The sequence below is a fragment of the Musa acuminata genome, chromosome BXJ3-1 (genome assembly GCF_036884655.1).
Source record: "Musa acuminata AAA Group cultivar baxijiao chromosome BXJ3-1, Cavendish_Baxijiao_AAA, whole genome shotgun sequence".
In the NCBI taxonomy this organism is placed as follows: Eukaryota; Viridiplantae; Streptophyta; class Magnoliopsida; order Zingiberales; family Musaceae; genus Musa; species Musa acuminata.
The window spans coordinates 24,017,501-24,038,555 of NC_088349.1; positions in this window are offsets into that span (position 1 = coordinate 24,017,501).

Genomic DNA, 21,055 nt, shown 5'->3' on the forward strand with positions numbered 1-21,055 from the left:
CGTTGGGAGAACCTCTCCTGGGCGGTGCCACCTCTGACCCTGGCGGTGCCACCTCTTTCACTATTTCAGCTCACTTGGTTTGGCTCCAAACTTGGCCCAAACTAGTCCGAACTTGGGCCTAATTGGCCCCTACTTGGGTTATAGGATTAACACCTAATCCTAACCCTAATTAACATGCTAACTATGATTTTAAAGATATTTTCTAAGCTATTACAAAGTTCGCAAGTCAAGACTTCTTCTGGCGAGCTTCCGGCAAACTTCCGGCGGTCTTCCGATGAACTCTCGGAAACCATTCTGCGGACTCCCGGCAAGCTCCTAGACTTCACGATTTGATCTTAGCGAGTTCCAACGAGCTTCTTCGGCAAGCTCCGATCTTTCTCGGCGAGCTCCGCGAACTTCCAACGAACCTTCCGGCGAGCTTCCGAAAATCCTTCGGCAAGCTCCCAACTCATTCTCGGCTAGTTCCGGTAGCATTCCCGATGAACCTTCGGACTTCCGTCGAACTCTCGAACTTGCAACAAATCCTTCGCGCTTGACTCCGACACTTTGTTTCGCTTTATGTCTTCATCGTTATCATAGTTAATCCTGCACAATTAAAGCAAAACTTCGATCGAGACAATTAATCCTAAGCAATTAACCAAGTTGTCCGGCATGTCATTGGTCCCTCGACGCTTCGTCCGATTCTTCGGTGCATCGTCCTTTCCTGCAGCCTATTGCCCAATCGGCCAGTTGACTCCGCAACTCCGATATCCTTGGCACAATACCCACTCTTCTTGGCCCGATGCCCGAGTCCATGGCCCGAAGCCTTCTGTCGATACGTCGACTGATCCACCGGCCCGACGTCCAATCTTCTTACATGTTCCTCTAGCACAACATGATGTTCCTGCTTTAATTGTCTCATCCTGATCGAAGCACCCTGCGTTACTCAAAACGCAGATTAAATCATAAACATATATCAAGTATTTTCATCATCAAAATATGAGATTCAACAGTTTCGAATGAAACCGAGTGAGACCATTGGAGACATGTACACCCAATTTACAGATGTCATCAATGGTCTAAAAGGACTTGGCAAAAGCTTCTCGAATTTTAAGCTTATTAATAAAATTTTAAGATCCCTTCCAAAGAGTTGGGACCCTAAAGTCATGTCCATTCAAGAGGCTAAAGATTTAAATAACTTTCCTCTCGAAGAACTAATCGAGTCACTAATGACCTTGAGATTACTTGTAATGCTCATGAAGAGCTAGAGAATAACCTTCTAAAGAATAGGAAGGATATGGCTCTAGGAACTTAAAAAAACTACTTGAAAGAAAATTCAAGCGATGAGAACTTTGATGAAGGCTTGGCACTATTAACAAAAAGGTTCAAAAAATTTATAAAATAAATAAATTTAAAAATGATACTAAAAATAAAATTGAACCTAAGAAAGAACATGTGATATGTTATGAATGCAAGAAGCCAGGACATTACAAGAGTGAATGTCCCCAAGCAAAAAAGAGATAACCAAAGAAGAAGAAGGCTCTCAAAGCAACATGGGACGACTCAAGTTTATCCGAAGCAGAGGAGCCAACCAACACCGAGCAAGTTGATCACTATGCACTAATGGCTATTGGAGATGAGGTAACAAGTTCATTAAATATAAATTTATTGTTTGATGAACTATTAAATACTTTTCATGATTTATTTGATGAATGCAAATCAATCAGTAAAAAATATAAATTGTTAAAAAAGGAGTATGATTCTCTTATTAGTGATTACAATAGATTAAAAGTTAAGCACGATGATAGTTTAGTTTCATGTACGAAATGTGATGAACTAGAAATATTTCCAAAGGAAAACTTGCTACTTAAGAAAACCTCAGAAAAATTTGAGGTTGATAGCAAATCCTTAAACATGATCCTTGCCAACAAGGGTCATGTTCATAGAAAAGGTGGAATCGGATTTGTGAGTAGCTCTCACTAAAATTCAACCACCTTTGTTAAAGACCCTACTTTACATGTTTCACCTCGAAACAAATGTAACTTTTGTTGCAAATTTGGTCATGTAGCTTATCATTATCGATTTAAGAAATGTAATCAACACAAATTGATATAAGTTCCTAAAAGAACCTTAAATGACTTAATACAACATGATAAGCTCTGCAGATCGATTTTTGAGGTACCCAAGGTCAAATAGGTACATAAAAAATCATCCTTTTATATAGAAACATTTACCATCATAAGCTAGGAGTAAGAGATGGTATCTTGATAGTGGATGCTCAAGGCATATGACCAGAGATTCACCTCAATTCTCTAAGCTCACTAGCATAGACAAAGGATATGTCACCTTCGAAGACAACAACAAGGATAAAATCATTGGCAAAGCAACCATAGGTAACAAATCTACCTTTTCTATTGAAGATGTGTTGTCAGTTGATGGCTTAATGCATAACCTTTTGAGTATTAATCGATTATGTGATAAATGATATATCATTAGATTTGAATATAATGCTTACATTATTGAAAAACTATATAAAAACACATCTATGATTGCTCTAAAACAAAACAATGTATACACTATCAATATTAATTATCTTTATAATGAAATGTGTTTTTCGACTTTGAATGACGATGCTTGGCTTTGGCATAGGAGGTTAGGTCATGCAAGCATGAAACTAATCTCTCAAATTTTGTCTAAAGAACTTGTGAGAGAAATTCCTCACATTAAGTTCGTCAAAGACAATGTATGTGATGTATGTCAACTAGGAAAGCAAATAAAAAGTAGTTTCAAACCAAGGAACCAAATAAGCATCTTTAGGCCATTACAATTAATCCATATGGACTTATTCGGACCAATTACTACATCAAGCCTAGGAGAAAGTAAGTACGCATTTGTCATTGTGGATGATTATAGTAGATACACATGGACTTACTTTTAGCACACAAAAGTGATTGCTTTAAGTATTTCTCTAAGTTTTGTAAACTTATTTAAAATAAAAAAGGTTTTATGATTTCATCAATTCGGAGTGATCATGGTGGTAAATTTTAAAATAGTGATTTCTAAGAATTTTGTGAATCTAATTGATACAACACAACTTCTCTACTCCAAGAAATCCTCAACAAAATAGAGTAGTAGAAAAAAAAAATAGAAACTTACAAGAAATGGCTAGAACCAAGTTAAATGAACATAGCCTACCCAAATATTTTTGGGTCGAAGCCGTAAATACGGCATGCTATGTCATGAATAGAGTTCTAGTAAAACCCATACTCGCCAAAACTCTTTATGAGTTGTGGAACAACAAAAAACCCTATGTTTTATATTTTAAAGTTTTTGGGTGTAAGTGTTTTATCTTGAATGAAAAAGATGTCTTAGGAAAATTTGATACAAAATCCGATGAAAGAATTTTTCTTGGCTATTCTTCTATTTCTAAAATATTTCATATCTTTAACAAAAGAACTTTAATTATAGAAGAGTCTATTAATATTGTTTTCAATGAAGTTTCCAAAGTCAAGAAAAATTATTTTGATGATGATGTTAATTTTGATGCTTTGAATTTAAATGAAACCCCTTTTCCATCTAGTAACTTGGATGCATCTTCTTCCAAAACATCTTTACCCAAGGAATGGAAATATATAGATGCTTATCCTAAGGAGCTAATCATAGGAGACACATCAAAAGGAGTTCAAACTCATTCTTCTCTTAAGAATTTTTGTGCCAACACCACTTTTCTCTCCCAAATTGAACCAAAATACATTGACGAGGTCTTGAAAGATGATTCATGGGTTATTGCAATGCAAGAAGAGTTGAATCAATTTGAGAGAAATGAGATGTGGAAGCTTGTTCTTAGGCCAAATAACCATTTAGTTATTGGTACTAAATAGGTCTTTAGAAACAAGTAAGATGAATTTGGTATCGTGGTTTGAAACAAGACTAGATTAGTGACTAAGGGTTTTAACTAAGAAGAAGGTATCGATTATGAAGAAACCTTCGCTCCTATGGCACGATTAGAAGCCATAAGGATGCTCCTTACCTATGCTAGTAGTAACAATTTTAAGTTATTTCAAATGGATATTAAAAGTGATTTTCTTAATGGTTTTATTTCCGAAAAAGTTTATGTTGAATAACCTCCCAGATTTGAGAATGATAATCTCCCTAATCATGTGTTTAAATTGACTAAAGCTCTCTATGGATTGAAACAAGCCCCAAGGGCTTGGTACGAGAGACTTAGCTCCTTTCTTATTCAAAGTAATTTCTCTAAAGACAAGATCGATACTACATTGTTTATTAAAAATTTTAAAAATAATTTTTTTATTATTCAAATTTATGTTGATGACATTATTTTTGGTTCCACGAATGAATCTATACGAGTCATTTGCCAAAAGTATGAGTCTAGAGTTTGAAATGAGCCTAATGGGGAAACTAACCTTCTTTTTAGGCTTACAAATTAAACAACTTAGTGATGATATTTTTCTTAGTCAAACAAAATATGCTTTAGATTTGCTAAAAATGTTTAATATAGATAGCTCAAAGGCTATTAATACTCCTATGAGTACCTCCATTAAGTTAGACATTAATGAAAGTGGAGAAAGCTTTGATCAAAAAGCTTATAGGGGTATGATAGGAAGTTTATTATACCTCACCGCAACTAGACCGGATATTATGTTTAGTGTAGGACATTGTGCTAGGTTTCAATCTAATCCTAAGATATCTAATCTTAAAGCAGTTAAGAGAATTCTTAGATATCTAAAAGGTACTACTAATCTAGGATTATGGTATCCAAAATCTGAGAACTTTGAACTAATTGCTTATACTAATGCGGATTTTACTGGATGTAGATTAGATAGAAAAAGCACATCCGAAACATGTCAATTTTTAGGACACACTTGTTTCTTAGTCTTTCAAGAAATAAAATTCGATTACACTATCTACAACCGAAGTTGAGTACATTGCAGCTAGTGCATGTTGTGCACAAGTTATGTAGATGAAAAATACTTTAAAGGATTATAAGATTCATCTTAAAAATATTTTCATAAAATGTGAAAATACAAGTGCAATATGTTTAACAAAAAAACTCATTCAACACTCTAGAACTAAACATATTGACATTAGTCATCACTTTATATGAGATCATGTTAATAATCATGAAGTAATATTAGAATTTATTGATATAAAATATTAATTAGCCGATATTTTTACAAAGCCTTTAAGTGAAGAACAATTTGATTTTATTAAAAAAGAATTAGGAATGTTAATTTGTCCGAATGCATGAATTTGTTAAATTTCATTTTCGGACTTTCTTGATTTTTTGGATCACTCACTTAAATCATGATCTTATAGTATTCGCAATGAGCCATATGCATTTTCCCATATGAGTTTTATATGATGTTTGAGTACGAATCTTCTCCTCTCATGATGCAAATTTTACTTGATGATGTAAATAAGGTTGTGTGCTTCACGACAATAAAATGTATACTTAGAAGTTATAACCCTTACTTTGATATCAAAACTCTGTGCTGAAAATTTTATGATGTTATGATCTCTTTATCATACAAATGATGCATTATCGGATTCTTAATATTGTGAACTTTTAAATGCTACAATGCAATAATAATGATATTTCATACAAAAAATGATGAAAGGCTATGCTGAAACATTTTATCATATATAAAGTGATTGTGCATTTAAATATCTTGATGTTTGATATATGGAAGTCATTAACAAATGCATCTCTCATGGATTTCACTCTTATGAATTTTTAATGAGAAATGAATTTGATGTAATGCTCTTCTCACTATGAAGTTTTATTCATGAATTTCTCTTTCATGTGATACTCTTCTCCCATGAATTCTTCCTTATTCTTCTCATGAAAATTGAAGGAATTCTAATGGATATCTTAATCCTTGAAAGATGAATTTTCATGTGTAAGATTGGGGATTTGATTTCATTTGGATATCTCGATCATTTTCATGAATCCCTTCTCTTTGTCAAAATGAAATCATATTTTAACAAAAAATTATTTATCATTTTTGACTTGATTCAAATCATTTCACAAATTCAGTTCTTAATGGATTCCCTCCTTACCTTCCTTTCTCTTCTTCATGCAAAATTGTGATGACAAAGGGGGAGAAGTTGATGGAATCTATCACTTTAATATTGATAACATTTAATGATGAGAACTTTTGAGTGTGAAACTTGCTTGATTTTTTTTACCACACTTGCATTGTTGAATTATTCTCCTTTTTGTTGATGACAAAGGGGGAGAAATAATACAAAAAATATGGTAAATTGATAATAAATGTATGCAATATATTTCATCATATATACTTAAAATGTTTGCTTGATAAATTTCTTTCATTATGATAAGATATCTAGAGCTAACTTGCTATTTTACAATTGATATCTTGACATAGAATGATGAATTGTTATCTTAGTCATCTTTCATATTTGAAATATCATACTTGAAAATAGATGTCATGCCTTAACATCATTTTGATAAATACTTAGCATCGTATTTTGAGAATGATAGATCATGATAGGAATCTTGATATGCATGTGATAAGTTTAATGAACTTATCTTATCAGTTTGTTTCTTGAATTCAAAGGTCTTGAATTTAAGAATGTCCTTTCTCAAGTATGGCATATAGATAGAGGGAGTTAATGTTAACTTTGTCATCAATTGATTGTCATTATTAAAAATAAGGAGATTGTTGAATCTCGAATTTTAATGATAAAGTCAATTATAATTTGTTTAATCTAATCTATATATTAAGAAAAGCGTGCAGGATTAACTACGATAGCAGTAAAACATAAAGCATGTGTTGTGGCAGAGTCAAGATCGAGATCTCATTGGGAGTTTGAGAGTTCGTCGAAAGTCGGGATGTTCGTCGGAAGTTTTGCTGGAACCAACCAAGAAGTCCAGGAGGTTGCCAAAGAAGCTCATTGAAACTCACCAAGAAGATCATCGTAAAGTCTTTTGAATCTTGGATTTTGATGATGAAACCAATTGATTAGTGTTTATGTTTTAATCTGCGTTTTGAGTGATGCAGGATGCTTCAATCAAGATAAGACAATTAAAGTAGGAAGAATCATGTTGTGCCGGAGGAAAATATGTCAGAAGATTGGACGTCGGGCCGGAGGAACGGTCGACGTATCGACAGCAGGCTTCAGGCCATGGATTCGGGCATCGGGCCAAGAAGAGAGGATATTGTGCCAAGGATATCAGAGTTGCAGAGTCAACTGACCGATTGGGCAATAGACCGTAAGAGAGGACGATGTTCCGAAGAATCAGATGAAGCATCGAGGGACCAATGACATGTCGGACAACTTGATTAATGCTTAGTATTAATTGTCTAGATTGAAGTGTATTTTACATGTGCAGGATTAACTATGATAGCAAGGCATAACGCAAAATGAAGTCCCGGAGTCAAGGAAGTGACTTCGTTGGGAGTTCAGAGTTCGTTGGAAGTCCAAACGTTCGTCGAAAGTTCTAGAGAAACTAGTCGAGAAGTCTCGGAGCTTGCCAAAGAAGCTCGTCGGAACTCGCCAAGAAGATCATCGTGAAGTCCAGGAGCTCGCCGGAAGTTCGCCGGAAGCTCACCGGAAGAATAGACTTAGGGACTTATTTTGCTTAGCAAATGTCTTAGAATTTCATAGTTAGCATGTAATTGGGCTTGGATTTGGGCCAACCCAATTAGGGGCCAGCTAGGCCTATGTAAGGATTGTGTTGGGCCCAATAAGAGGCCTAAACAATGCCCCAAGAAGTGTCATCATCGTGGCACAATCTTTGAGATTGTGTCAAGCGATGGTACCGCTAGTATGGGCGGTTGTACCGCCCTTGGCAGGGTGCCAAGCGGTGGTACCGCCCAAGACAGTGTTAGTGTCGACTGACAATAGGCGATGGTATCGTCTAGCGCAGGCGGTGGTATCGCCCATGCCCGAGAAACCCGGGATGGGAAAGTTTTAGGCTCCAAAGTTGAATCAACTTGAAGCCTATAAATACCTCTCTCATCCCTAGTTAAAGCACACAAGCATAGAGAGTTTTATAGTGAGAAAACGTTGTTGCAATCTCTTTAGAATTTCCCTCCTCCATTCTAACTTTAGAATTTTGTTTAGAGAGGAGTGTGTGTGCTTGTAAGGGTTGACTCCTAAACCCAATAAAAGGAGAAGAGGAGTGTAAAAGATGATTGGCCTTCGCTTATTGAAGGAAGGCCTCTAGTGGACGCCGATGACCTTGTCGGAAGAGGAAGCCGAAAGTTGATGTAGGTCACATTGACCGAACCACTCTAAAATCTAGTTTGCATTTTATTCTTGCTATTTACCTTACTGTAAACTGAGTCTTTACATCCACTACTCTTTTACGTATGCTTTCAAAGTATTACCTTTACGAAATGATTTTACATCAGAAATGATTTTAATCGCAATAAAGTTTTTGAAGACATTATGTACCGCTGCATTAATTCACCCTCCCTCTTAGCGCCGACCCTGATCCTAACAATTGGTATCGGAGCCTCATGATTTCTTATTAGTTTAACACCTAAGAGAAATGGCTCTTTATGGCTTTCGAGAGGGTCACTCTCTCATTCGTCCTCCCTTTTTCAATTGGATGGACTACATATATTGGAAAACTTGAATGAGAGTTTTTTTGCTTTATTTGTATTTGAACTTATGGCACATAGTTGAAAATAGATTTGAAATATCTTCTCTTCCAATGAACCATTGGAATGATTTGGAGAAGAAGACATTTTCTTTAAATGTAAAGGCTATTAATGTCTTATTTTGTGCTTTAGACAAAAACGAGTTTAATCGAATTTCTATGTGTGAAATGACATGAAGACACTAAAAAAGTTAAAGATTCGAAAATCAATCTTTTATTGCATGATTTTGAACTTTTTCGAATAAAACCAAGTGAAACTATTGTTGACATGTACACCCATTTTACGGATATTGTCAATGGTTTAAAAAAATTGGTAAAAGCTTTTTGAATTTTGAACTCGTTAACAAGATTTTATGATCGCTTTCTAAAAATTGGGAGTCGAAAATAACGGCTATTCAAGAATCAAATAACTTAAATTATTTTCTACTCGAAGAACTTATAGGGTCTTTAATGACCTATGAAATGACGTACAATGCACGTAAAGAACTTGAGAACCACCTTCTTAAGAACAGGAAGGATTTTGAACTTAGAACATTTGAAGACCACTCGAGCATAAGCTCAAGTGATGGTGAACATGAACTCCTCACTAAGAAATTTAAAAAGTTCATGAGACAAAAATTAAAGAATAAAAAGAACGAAACTACTTGCTTTGAATGCAAGAAGAAGAACATAAATTGGATGAATCGAGCTCCTCCAAAGACGAGGAGAAAATTAACAAAGGTGAGGTGGCAAACTACGCCTTAATGACTTTCGATGATGAGGTAATCGAAACCCTCTTAATTTATTTTGAAATTACATTATACTTTTCATGATGCATTTATTTTTTTAGTAAATTATATGTTTAATAATGAAAATGTAAAAATTAGGAATCATGCTTATTATTCTTGTAATTTTAAAAATAATCATGAAAATTACATGTTTAATAACAAAATGATTTTGGTTGAAAATGCCTTATGCTCAATGAAACCATGATTGATGAATATGCTATATGTTTAATGATTTCTTTGGCTTATATGTCCTATCATGATGAATATTTTGAAAATAAATGAAATCATGTTTGATTTGAAGTAAGGCATAATGATCATGCCTAATAAATTTATCTTTCGAATGATGCATAATGATTTTTATGATTTATGGATTATTGATTTTCACGGTAATAAAGTGGCTTTTTTGGTTATAAGCAAGATGGATGGTTTTATGACAAAATTTATTTTTTGATCATAAATGTTGATGCATGTTTTTATTTGGCACAAATAAAAAAGGACATGTTTGAATGAAATAAAACGCATGAATTGAAACAAAGTAAAAAGAGAAAAGCATTTTTTTTGAAAATTTTTTTCTCTATCTTATTGACTTTAATGAATCTATTTGATCATATTTTTATGAATCTCTTGAAAATAATTTTGATTTGACAATTTGAATTTGAATGAGTTTGTATTCAAATCATAATCTTGATTTCTTGGATTTATTACTTGAGATTTTTTTTCAAGATCTCTTCTTTGTACACCTATAATTTTTGCTATTTATAAAAAGAAGAGATTTGATAAATTAAATCATGTCTTTTGGTATTTAATTAGTCTTATCCTTCATGACATGATTTCTTTGTATTTATGGCTTGTATGGCTTAAAATGTTTTGGAATGATGCATGCAACACTATGATTTTTTCCTTTAGATAAAAATGCATGCAACACTATGATTTTTGAAATAATATGAAAATCAATAATTATCATTTTCTGAAATAATATTCTTGAATGATGATTTAGAATCATACATATAATGATGATTTTATATTTTATATACATGATGATTTGGTGTTATGCATGCAATACTTTAACTTCTGATAATAATGCATGCAATGATGAAATATTCATGATAAAATAATTATTTTGAAATTCATGACTTGAATTTTCATTTATGCTATTTACCTTTGTCATAATTTGTAAATTGATATAAAGGGTATTCCCTTCTTTTTGACAATAACAAAGGGGGGGCAAAACGTACTAGAAAGTAAATTTGCTAGCTCGCACAATTCAAGAAGAAAGAAAAAATTACACTTCTCAAAAAAGAAGAAATTGCTATCTTAAACATCACCAAGAATTGTTAGCTTGAAATTTGCTAGCTTGTATGTTATAAAGCTTGCATATTTCATGAAACAAGTATTGCTTTCTTGAACATCTCTAATTTGCTAGCTTGCATGATGATAAAAATAGATATTATGTTTTTCATGTAATGTATTGAACTTAGATATCTCAAACCCTTGATAGTTGGAACTTCTCCTTTTTGTTGATGACAAAGGGGGGGAAGTACGTTGATGTCATGCATGATTTGATCATGACATGTTTGCTTGGATCTTTCAAATCCAATAGTTTTCAACAATAAGGCATATTGATAGTGGGAGTTTGTTTAAACTCCGGGAGTTAAGGTTAACTCCATCATCGATTGGTTGTCATCATCAAAAAGGGGGAGATTGTTAAATCTCGAATTTTGATGATGAAACCAATTGATAAGTGTTTATGTTTTAATCTATCTTTTGAGTAACGCAAGATGCTTCGATTAAGATGAGACAATTAAAATAGGAAGAATCATATTATGCCGGGGGAAAACATGTCAGAAGATTGGACGTCGGGCCAGAGGAATAGTCGATGTATCGATAGAAGGCTTTGGGCCGTGGATTTGGGCATCGAGCTAAGAAGAGCAGATATTGCGCCAGGGATATCGGAATTGCGGAGTCAACTAGCCAATTGGGCAATAGGCCACAAGAGAGGACGATGTGCTGAAGAATCGGACGAAGTGTCGAGGGACCAATGACATGTCGGAAAACTTGATTAATGCTTAATATTAATCGTCTAGATCGAAGTGTGTTTTACATGTGCAGGATTAACTATGATAGCAAGGCATGAAGCAAAATGAAGTCCCAGAGTCAAGGAAAGAGTTATAAAGAGTTCTCCTCCTTCATTGGCATAATTTTGAATTCTTGAGTCTTAAAAGTGTTATAAAAGTTAGAAAGAGTTCTCCTCCTTCATCTCTTAGCCTTGTAACCATCCAAGAAAGAGGAGTGAGACTTGTAAGAGTTGTCTCCTAAACCTGGCAAAAGGTGAAAGAGCTGTAAAAGATGGTTGGCCTTCGCCTATTGAAGGAAGGCCTTTAGTAGACACCGGTGACCTCTTCGAAGGAGGAATCCAAAAGTGAATGTAGGTCACATTGACCGATCCACTCAATTATGGTTTACTTTTTATTTATGCAATTTACATTACAGCAAATCTCTTTAATCTTCTCTTGCACTTTTATGAAAGCTTTCAAGTTTAATTTCTCTTCGAAACATATTGAATCGAAACCATTTTCGTCGGAATCGGTTTTTATCGAAACAAAGATTTTTGAAATCGGAAAAGTTTTCTGCTATACTAATTCACCCCTCTTCTTAGTGTCGCTCTTGATCCTAATGTATATGGTAACTAAAATACTTCACATCCTCCGATTTTGAAATGATTTTGTTATTTTACTTATTATGTTAAAAAACTTTGAAATCAAAATAAAGAATAAGTCGTTTACAATAATTAATATAATTTATTACTTACAATATACATATCTATGTCTTATATTTTTCTGTTTTTGCATATATTATATTTTTATATTTATAAATTTAATATATTATTTTATATCTACATTTATTGTACTTGTTTTTATTTTTTATTATCTTATGTACTATTTTGTTTGTTATTATATTTTTTTTTTTGCTTCTATATATACATCAGGTGTCATTTATTTGAAATATAATGTTGTTTACTCTTTATGTTATTTAAATATCTATGAACCTGATACATTATATTGTAGGCGAATTTCTGAAAATAGTCTCTAATTTTGATTTTTTTCCCAATAGGGCGGCCTTATTTTTTAAAAAGATAATGTTAATCTTGGAAAACCACCGGGGTTCACATAAGATTAAACTAGATAAAAAAAACTGATTTAACTTGAATCATTTTTTTACTATACATTTTACATTCTTGTTTTATATTTATCAATCGATACAACCTATATGATCTTTCATCTTAAATCGCTCCTTATTTTATTACCTATGACACCAAGCCCTTTGAGCTTCTATGTCGTCATTACCATATGGAGGGTTCTAGGGTTCGAGCATTTCCTGTTTTTAGGGTTTCAAAACTTTTGCAACAACTAACATTGTTTGAGATAGAGGTTCAATATTTTCTTTAAGATATGTCTCCATTTCTATAAAATATTTGCTACTAAATTTAAACTTTTTATTTATTGTGTACTATTCCAAATAGTGTGATGAAAACTTATTATTTTACTATCAATATTTTGAGCATTCTTTAAAATATAAAATATTTATCTAGAAAAATATACTATTTTTGTCTTGTTTACTTCATTTTCAACAAATTATAATTCATTCATTCAATATTCTTTCACATTTGAGCTTCTAAAGAGGTATGTAGAAGATTTCGTCTAGATAAAAATTTTCTAATAGGTGATGAATTATTATTGAGAAAAATTCAAAAATAGTGAATCACACAAATGCACTATTCAATATGATCTCAAATTTTTAGAAAAACTTTGAATATGACACTTATGAACATATGTCACTAGTTTTCTATTTCAAAAAAAATTATGGTATTTTTATGAATTTTTGAGCATATGAACAATGTGTCATTTTTTTCTATTTTCTACTTGTTTTGTATATTTATAATAAATTATAATGCATCCATGTAATGTCTTTTTATATTTGAACTTCTAAATATTTCAATAATATATGTAAAATTCTGGTCTAGAGAAAAAATTTTCTAATATGTGATGCACTATATTTGAGAAAAAAAAAAAATCAGTACATCGTATAGATGCACCATTCAAAATGATCTAAAATTTTAAAAAAAGCTTTGAATATGATACTTATGGATATATTCCATTGGTATTCTATTTTAGAGACTTTTTTGATAGTTTTATGAATTTTTAGCATTTGAATACTGTATCAGTTTTTTGATTTTTTTTCTTATATTTTTGTATTTCTAATAAATTATAATGCATCCATACAATGTTTTTTACATTTGGGCTTCTAAATAGGTCAACAATATATATAAAAATTTTGGCCTAAGAAAAATGGTGATGCATAGATGCACTATTCAAAATGATCTAAAATTTTTAGGCAATCTTTGAATAGGACACCATTGGATATTTTAATAGATTTTGAGCATTAAAATAGATTTTTGAGCATCCGAACAATGTATAATTTTTCTATTTTCTCCCTTTTTATATTTCTAACAAATTATAATGCAATATTTTTTCAAATTTAGTCTTCTAAATAGGTCAACAATATATGTAGAAAATTTAGTCTAGAAAAAAATATTTCAACAATATATGATTTTTCACATTTTGAGGAAAATAAAAAACAGTGCATCACATAGATGCACTATTCAAAATGATCTTAATTTTTTTAAGAAAGCTTTGAATCGAACACTTATGGACATATGTCACTGATTTTCTATTTTATAGAATTTTTTGATATTTTTATGAATTTTTAAGCATATGAACCATGTATCATTTTTTCTTTTTTTTCTTTTTTTAACAAATTATAATGCATCAATGCAATATTTTTTCATATTGAAGCTTCTACATGGGTCAACAATATATGTAAAATGTTTTTTTTATATAATTTTGAATAGTGCATCTATGGACATATGTCATTAGTATTCTATTTTAGAGAACTTTTTAGTATTTTTATGAATTTTTGAGCATATAAATCATGTGTCATTTTTAATTTTCTCCTCTATTTTTCCGGTTAGATAATTTTTCATTGAATTATTAACTCTAAACCCTTTTGGCTTTATACATAAAATAATCATGTCATCAAATGCTTATTATACATGTAGAAAGTCCAAAGCAAATTGTAAGATTGTTGATTTAATCATACGTATATTTTTGTTTCTACAAATTCCTATTTAATATATATTTAATTATTATTGATAATTTTTTATTTTCATCTTTGTAATTTTATTTATTGGTACTCATGGGTCAGGTCATTTCGATGATGAAATGAGATTGAAAAGCCATTCTGGTTGGATAGTTTTAGGATGAAGTTTTGTGGATCATTTTTATCACTTTCTTATGACACATACTAAATGTAGTCAAACAAAATCGATGCAAATATCATCGAGGCAGTGTCACTCAAATATTATAAAGAGTAATTTATTTGGTCATTCCTTGGATATCCTTGATATATTTTATATTTAATATATTAATATCATGTAATAGTAGAAAGGTAGTTTGAGAATGATAAATTTTCAGTGGATGAAGTGGAACTATCTTTTTTCGTGTATAATGTATCTCTTTTGCTTAATTAACCCTTATAGAAGTCATTGATCTAAAAGCATTTAGATCCATAAGGTACCTACACACAAGTATTATTTTCTTTGAATGACCAACTCGTAGGGATTTAGAAAGACTGATGATAAATTTACATCTAAGTATAATGAAAAATTAGTGATGGACTTTTGTCGAATATTTGTATTATATACTTTTACCTGCATATTATTTTGTTAAAGCAACTACAAATTATAATTGTCCTTAGTTTCTTGTTGACGATTTGGGAAATTTGAATAAGTATAATTGGCCAATAATTCATTTATTTCTAAGATGGTTCTAATAATAGGAGAAAGAATGCAAATATTCAAGAGTAATGATGTTTCAAGTGTCACTAATTTAAAAGGCTACCTACCCATATTGTAGGTAACATATGTATTTGGTGTAAAGTTTTCAAATTACTTATCCTCTTTTTTTTGTATACTATGATTTGATCCTAACATATATTTGAAATTTCATGGGGACAGTTTTATGAGCATGTCCTATGCTTTTAAGCCATTAAATGAAGTAGAATATATGAGATTATGGAAATGATATATTCCCATATTGCATTGCAAAATAATTAATAAAATGACATCAACATTATCATATGATGAAGTAACTTCTTTTGGAAAACTATCCTAGTGATTGCTTTTTATTATTTGTAGATTATTGAAAAGCTAAATCCTTTGCTATGTGAGGCATGATTATATTCTTACAAGACACCAGATGTTGAGGTATCAACAGTTGAGGTACTAGCAATTGAGGAGATATGATCTACCGAGCGATCATATATTACTGAGTTATATTTTTTTTATGAGCTATGCCAATTGTAGTTTTCTTTGATATAATTAGATAATAAATTTGTTTCTCATTCTGTAACAAGTAACTCAAACCTCTTATATATGTATGGATGATATTGGAGAAGATCAACCAAAGCTACTTGAACCTCAATTGTCTAAATGTAAACGTTGTAAGACATATCTTGAGACACTCAGGAAATTTATGACATTAGTATGGAAAGCTGATGCAATTTGTAAAATAGTGTCCAAGCAACTTGAAAAACATTTGCATCAACAACACAGTAGGTGGTTTGCAAACTTATAGCCTTAAAGCTATGAAAAGGAGGCCTTAAAGCTTATAGTCGAGAAGAAATTAGAGAAGGTTAAAGAGTTGGACTCAAAAGGATTTGTGGATCTTCTTGATGTTAAAGGCCCAAGTGAAAGCCAAACCTCAAAAAATAAGATTGATTATGCGAAGGAGATGATTGTAATATTAAAAGTAAGTCCTTAATAGTTTTTATAAAATACAAAAGATATTATAAAATAGGATATCTTAATTGAAATTATTTGATCTTCTAAAGAACTAAGAAAGATGAAATTAGTTCAGATGTAGAAGTGATAATAATCTTATACAAGCTAAAGTCCTTTTTATGAGTTAATATTCTTTTTTACTTAGAGCTTTATTATATGTAATTAGTTTTTTATTTGTCTATTAAATATAAGGTAACTGACCAAATTATTTGATGTTATAATTTATCAAAATAATCGAAAGATTTAGCGTATGTCATCTCAGCTTAAGTTGCTTCATAAAGTTCATAGATTTTAACAGTATGATAAATGGTGATATAATAGATGCATATGTCAATATTCTAATTATAAAGGCATATGCAATGGCATTCCTTGAAGAATCTTTTGTGCCATCAGTATTAATATATTCATGATTTGAGATATATTTAGTATTTAGTATTATTGATATTTTTCTTATTTAGTATAAAATTTTTAGGTTACTAACTTTTTTTTATTATTTTATAAATACTTCAATGTATATAGCCCTATATTATTTAGACGGTTCAGTAAGACTTATAAAGCAAGCCCAATTAAATAATTTTTTAACCATTACATAATAAGAAAATGGAGCATTAGTACATTTGGTTGTTAATCTATATAAGAAGATTTGAGGTCACTACAATTCAATGTCCAATATAAAATATAAGATTAAAAGATATTATAAAGCGATAACTGTTCAACAAAGTCCTTTTAAATCTTTTGTCTCGATAAACAAATTTAATGAACATATTAAAGAATATGAGTGATGTGGATCTAGAATTATTGCATCCTAGAATTGCAACAATCATCAAATCAAAGGAACTGTTAAAAAAAATATAGCCTGTTTAAAGCAAGTTACATCATAAGTTACTATAAACATTATGAAATATCATAAACAATCTATCATTGATTAATTAACTAATTAATAACTTTTGCATGTTCAAGGAATGATTGATCCATATTTCATTATGAAGTATATCAACCATTTTTTGTTTGAAATTCCTATGTTATTCTTCTAGAGGGAAATGAAAGGGTTTCGATTACAAATTGTATGATCAATTTTGGATGACGAATATTTTTATGGATAATTCACTTCTTAGTTTCCGTAAGAGTTAAATGTATTTGGTCAAAATTATATATATGGCCTTGTAAATCCTATGCAATATAGAATGTTAGAGTACAGGTTCAGTTTTGTGGAGAATACGATTCTTCAAAAAAATTTAATATTTTGAAATTGAACAGATGATGAAAGTTTTGGCCATGTAAAGATGTAATGTGTATCCTATTGGTTAAATAGAATTGTGTAAATAATGGACATATTGTAGGAATTTTTATATTTTAATGAATTATTCAACATTTGAACTGTGTGCCATTTTTTATTTTTACGCCAACTTTTTCTTATTTTTATAGAAATATTATAGATCCATATAATGTTTATTAACATTTGAACTTCAAAATTGGTTAAAAACACTTGGTAAAAAGTTGAGTCAGAGAAAATATTTCGTAACATGTGATGCACTATTTTTGCCTAAAATTCAAAAATAGTGCATCGCATTGAAGGATTAGTCCAAATGATCTGAAATTTATAGAAAAAATTAAATTGGACTCAGATGCACATATGTCACTAGTTATCCCTTTTAGAGATTTTTTTAATATTTTTATAAATTATTCAAATTATGAACTGTGTCATTTTTTTATTTTTGGCCAGTATTCTTTTATTTTTAAAGAAATATAATGGATCGATGTAATGTTTTCTGACATTTGAACTTTTAAATTGGTTCAAAATACCAAGTTAAAATTTGGGTTAGAGAAAATATTTCCTAATAGGAATGTACTATTTTTGCACAAAATCCAAAAATAGTATATTGAATAGAAGGACTAGTCCAACAAACCTGAAAATTTAGGAAAGGTCTCAATTGGACCCAAATAGACATATGTCACTAGATTTCTATTTTAAAAATTATTTAATATTTTTTTGAATTATTCAGCTTGTGAATTATGTGGCATTTTTATTTTTAGCCAAGTTTTTCTCATTTTCATAGAAATATTATGCATCCATGCAATGGTTTTTGATATTTGAGATTCTAAATTGGTTCAAAATGTCAAGTAAAAAATTTGGGTCAGAGAAATTATTTCCTAATAGTGCACTGTATAAAAGGATTCTAAATTGGTTCAAAATAGTGCACTGTATAAAAGGATTAATCCAATACAGCTTGTGATGTGTGTGTCGGTTTTTATTTTTGGCCAGCTTTTTCCCATTTCCACATAAATATTGTGGTTGTTAGGATCTTAACGACACTACGAGCGAGGGGGGAGGTGATAAATTAGTGCAATAATATTTTTAACTAATTTTAAATCTTAATCGATAAATTAACATATTTTAGAAATTTAATTTTAGAAATTTAATTGATCAAGTTAAGGTTGCAAATAGAGAATAAAAATAAGTAAGAAAAGTGCAAATAAAGAGAGATAAATCAATTTATAGTAGTTTGATCTCTCCGGTCTTTGTCCATACCTGATTCCTTTTCCCTCGAAGCTATTGATTTTCACTATTGATCTACTTTCCAATGGACGAAGATCAACTAACATTGACACTCTTTTTATATAAGATCTCTTATTTCCTATAATTTAAAATTATAACCAACTTAAGAGGAGGAGGAGATTTAAACTATACTTAAAATAAATATTTATAATATTTTTTTCTTAAGAATAAAAGCTTCATCAACCAAGCTCGAGTAGAGTATTTATAAGCCTTAAAAGGCTTCAAGAATAAAGTCAAAATTTTAAATCCTTAAAATTTTGGGGTTTGAGTGATACTACTATTGTAACCAATGGCTTTGGTGGTACTATCATCAGCCTAAGCAATACTACTACCACCTTAGGTGATATTACCATTGCCCTAGGTGGTGTTATCATCGGTATAGGTGGTACCACCACTGGAAATTCTAAAAAAGCACAAAGAATACTTTTCGACTGACTCAAGCATAACTACTGCCTATGCCTACTGGTACCACTACCTAGGCCTAGTTTAGGCCATTGACTTAGCCTTCTAATAGGGCCAATTTGACCTTGGTTCAAGCCTAATAGGTTTCTTGACAAGTTGGCATGGTTTCAACCAAATACTAACTCAAATTGATCCAAAATAACCTTGATCAAGACTTTAATAAAGCAAACTCATATCCGACACATTTATGAAGCTTTCAACATGTTATATGCTCTTCCGATATATTGTTTGATCTTCTAACACTTCGTTCAAACCTTCGACACATCGCCCTTTCCTTCAATATATTATTCATTCTACTGATATATCGACTTTCCCATGACATACAATCTTCCAACGTAATATCTTATCCTTTCACTATGATGCTTGAACCTATAGTACAAAGTCCAATATATGATATGTCGATTAATCCTTTTACTCAATGTTTGATTTTTGGCATGATAATTTTTCAACTCAATGTCTAACTCTCCTATTCAATAATTGGCCCTCCTGTAATATAAGTGTTAGGACCATAAATGACACTAAGAGGAGGAGGAGGAGGAGGAGGAGGGGGGGGGGGAGTGAATTAGTGCTTTCTAAAATGTTACGATGATTTTAAAAATTTCAAACGATGAAACCATATCGGAAAGATATTTTAACTTACAACGTGCGTAAAAGTAGTGAGCAAGTAAATTAGTAAGCAATAAGAATGAAAAGTATAAATAGAAATACAAACTGATTTATATTGGTTCGATTGTTCCGACCTACGTCCACTCTCTTTTACAATATACCTCACTCATCCCTTAGAAAACTTCTAACTCTAGGAAGAAGAGACTCACTAACTCAAGAGAGATTATAACTCTTTTTTCTCAAATATTCTTTTTCCTTTCTACTTTTATTCTTGCTATCCCAAGTAGGAATAAGTGAAGTATTTATAAGCCCCAAATGACTTCAAAAAGTGGAGCCAAAATTTAAATCTTTGGGTTTTAAGAGTAGTGGCAGTACCACCGATAGTACTGGGTGGTACCACCACTTGTAGCCTAGTGTACTAATGGTACAATTGCCTAGTCTGGGTGGTACCACCACCAATTTGGATGATATCATCACCTAACATTGGCAGTACGATCGTCGGGTCTTCCGGAATCTTACACTTCATATGTTCCAACTCATAGGTGGTTCCACCACCTGATCTAACTTTAGGTGACTAAATGGGCCTCTTAATAGGCTTAAATAAGCCCCGACTTAGGCTAATGGGCTCCTAATTGAGTTAACATGGTTACACCTGAAACTAACTCAATTAGACCTAAATTTCTTCGATATAGACATAATCGATTATAAACATGAATCCTATATTATATCGGCATGTTATTTGTTCATTCGGTGCTTCGTCTGAACCCTCAGCACTATTGAACCCTGGATTTTGATGATGAAATCAATTGATGAGTTTACGATCTAACTATTCTTTAAGAAAAGTAATACAAGACTAACTTCGAACATGAAAAGGTAAAATAATTAAAGCAGTAGAATCAGATGTTAGGCCGAAGTCAAAGATCGGGCATCAAGCCAGAAGAACAGGACGTTGCGTCAAGATTAGATGTTGCGGGAGTCAATATGCTGATGGATTGAGCGATACGCTAAAGGTCTGGACGATGTGCCAAAAGTTCATTGGGAGTTCGGTTGAACTAATGACATGCCGGACAACTTAAATTCTTATTTTGTAATTTTTTAGGTCTTAATTATCGTAGTTAGGTCATAAATTAAGT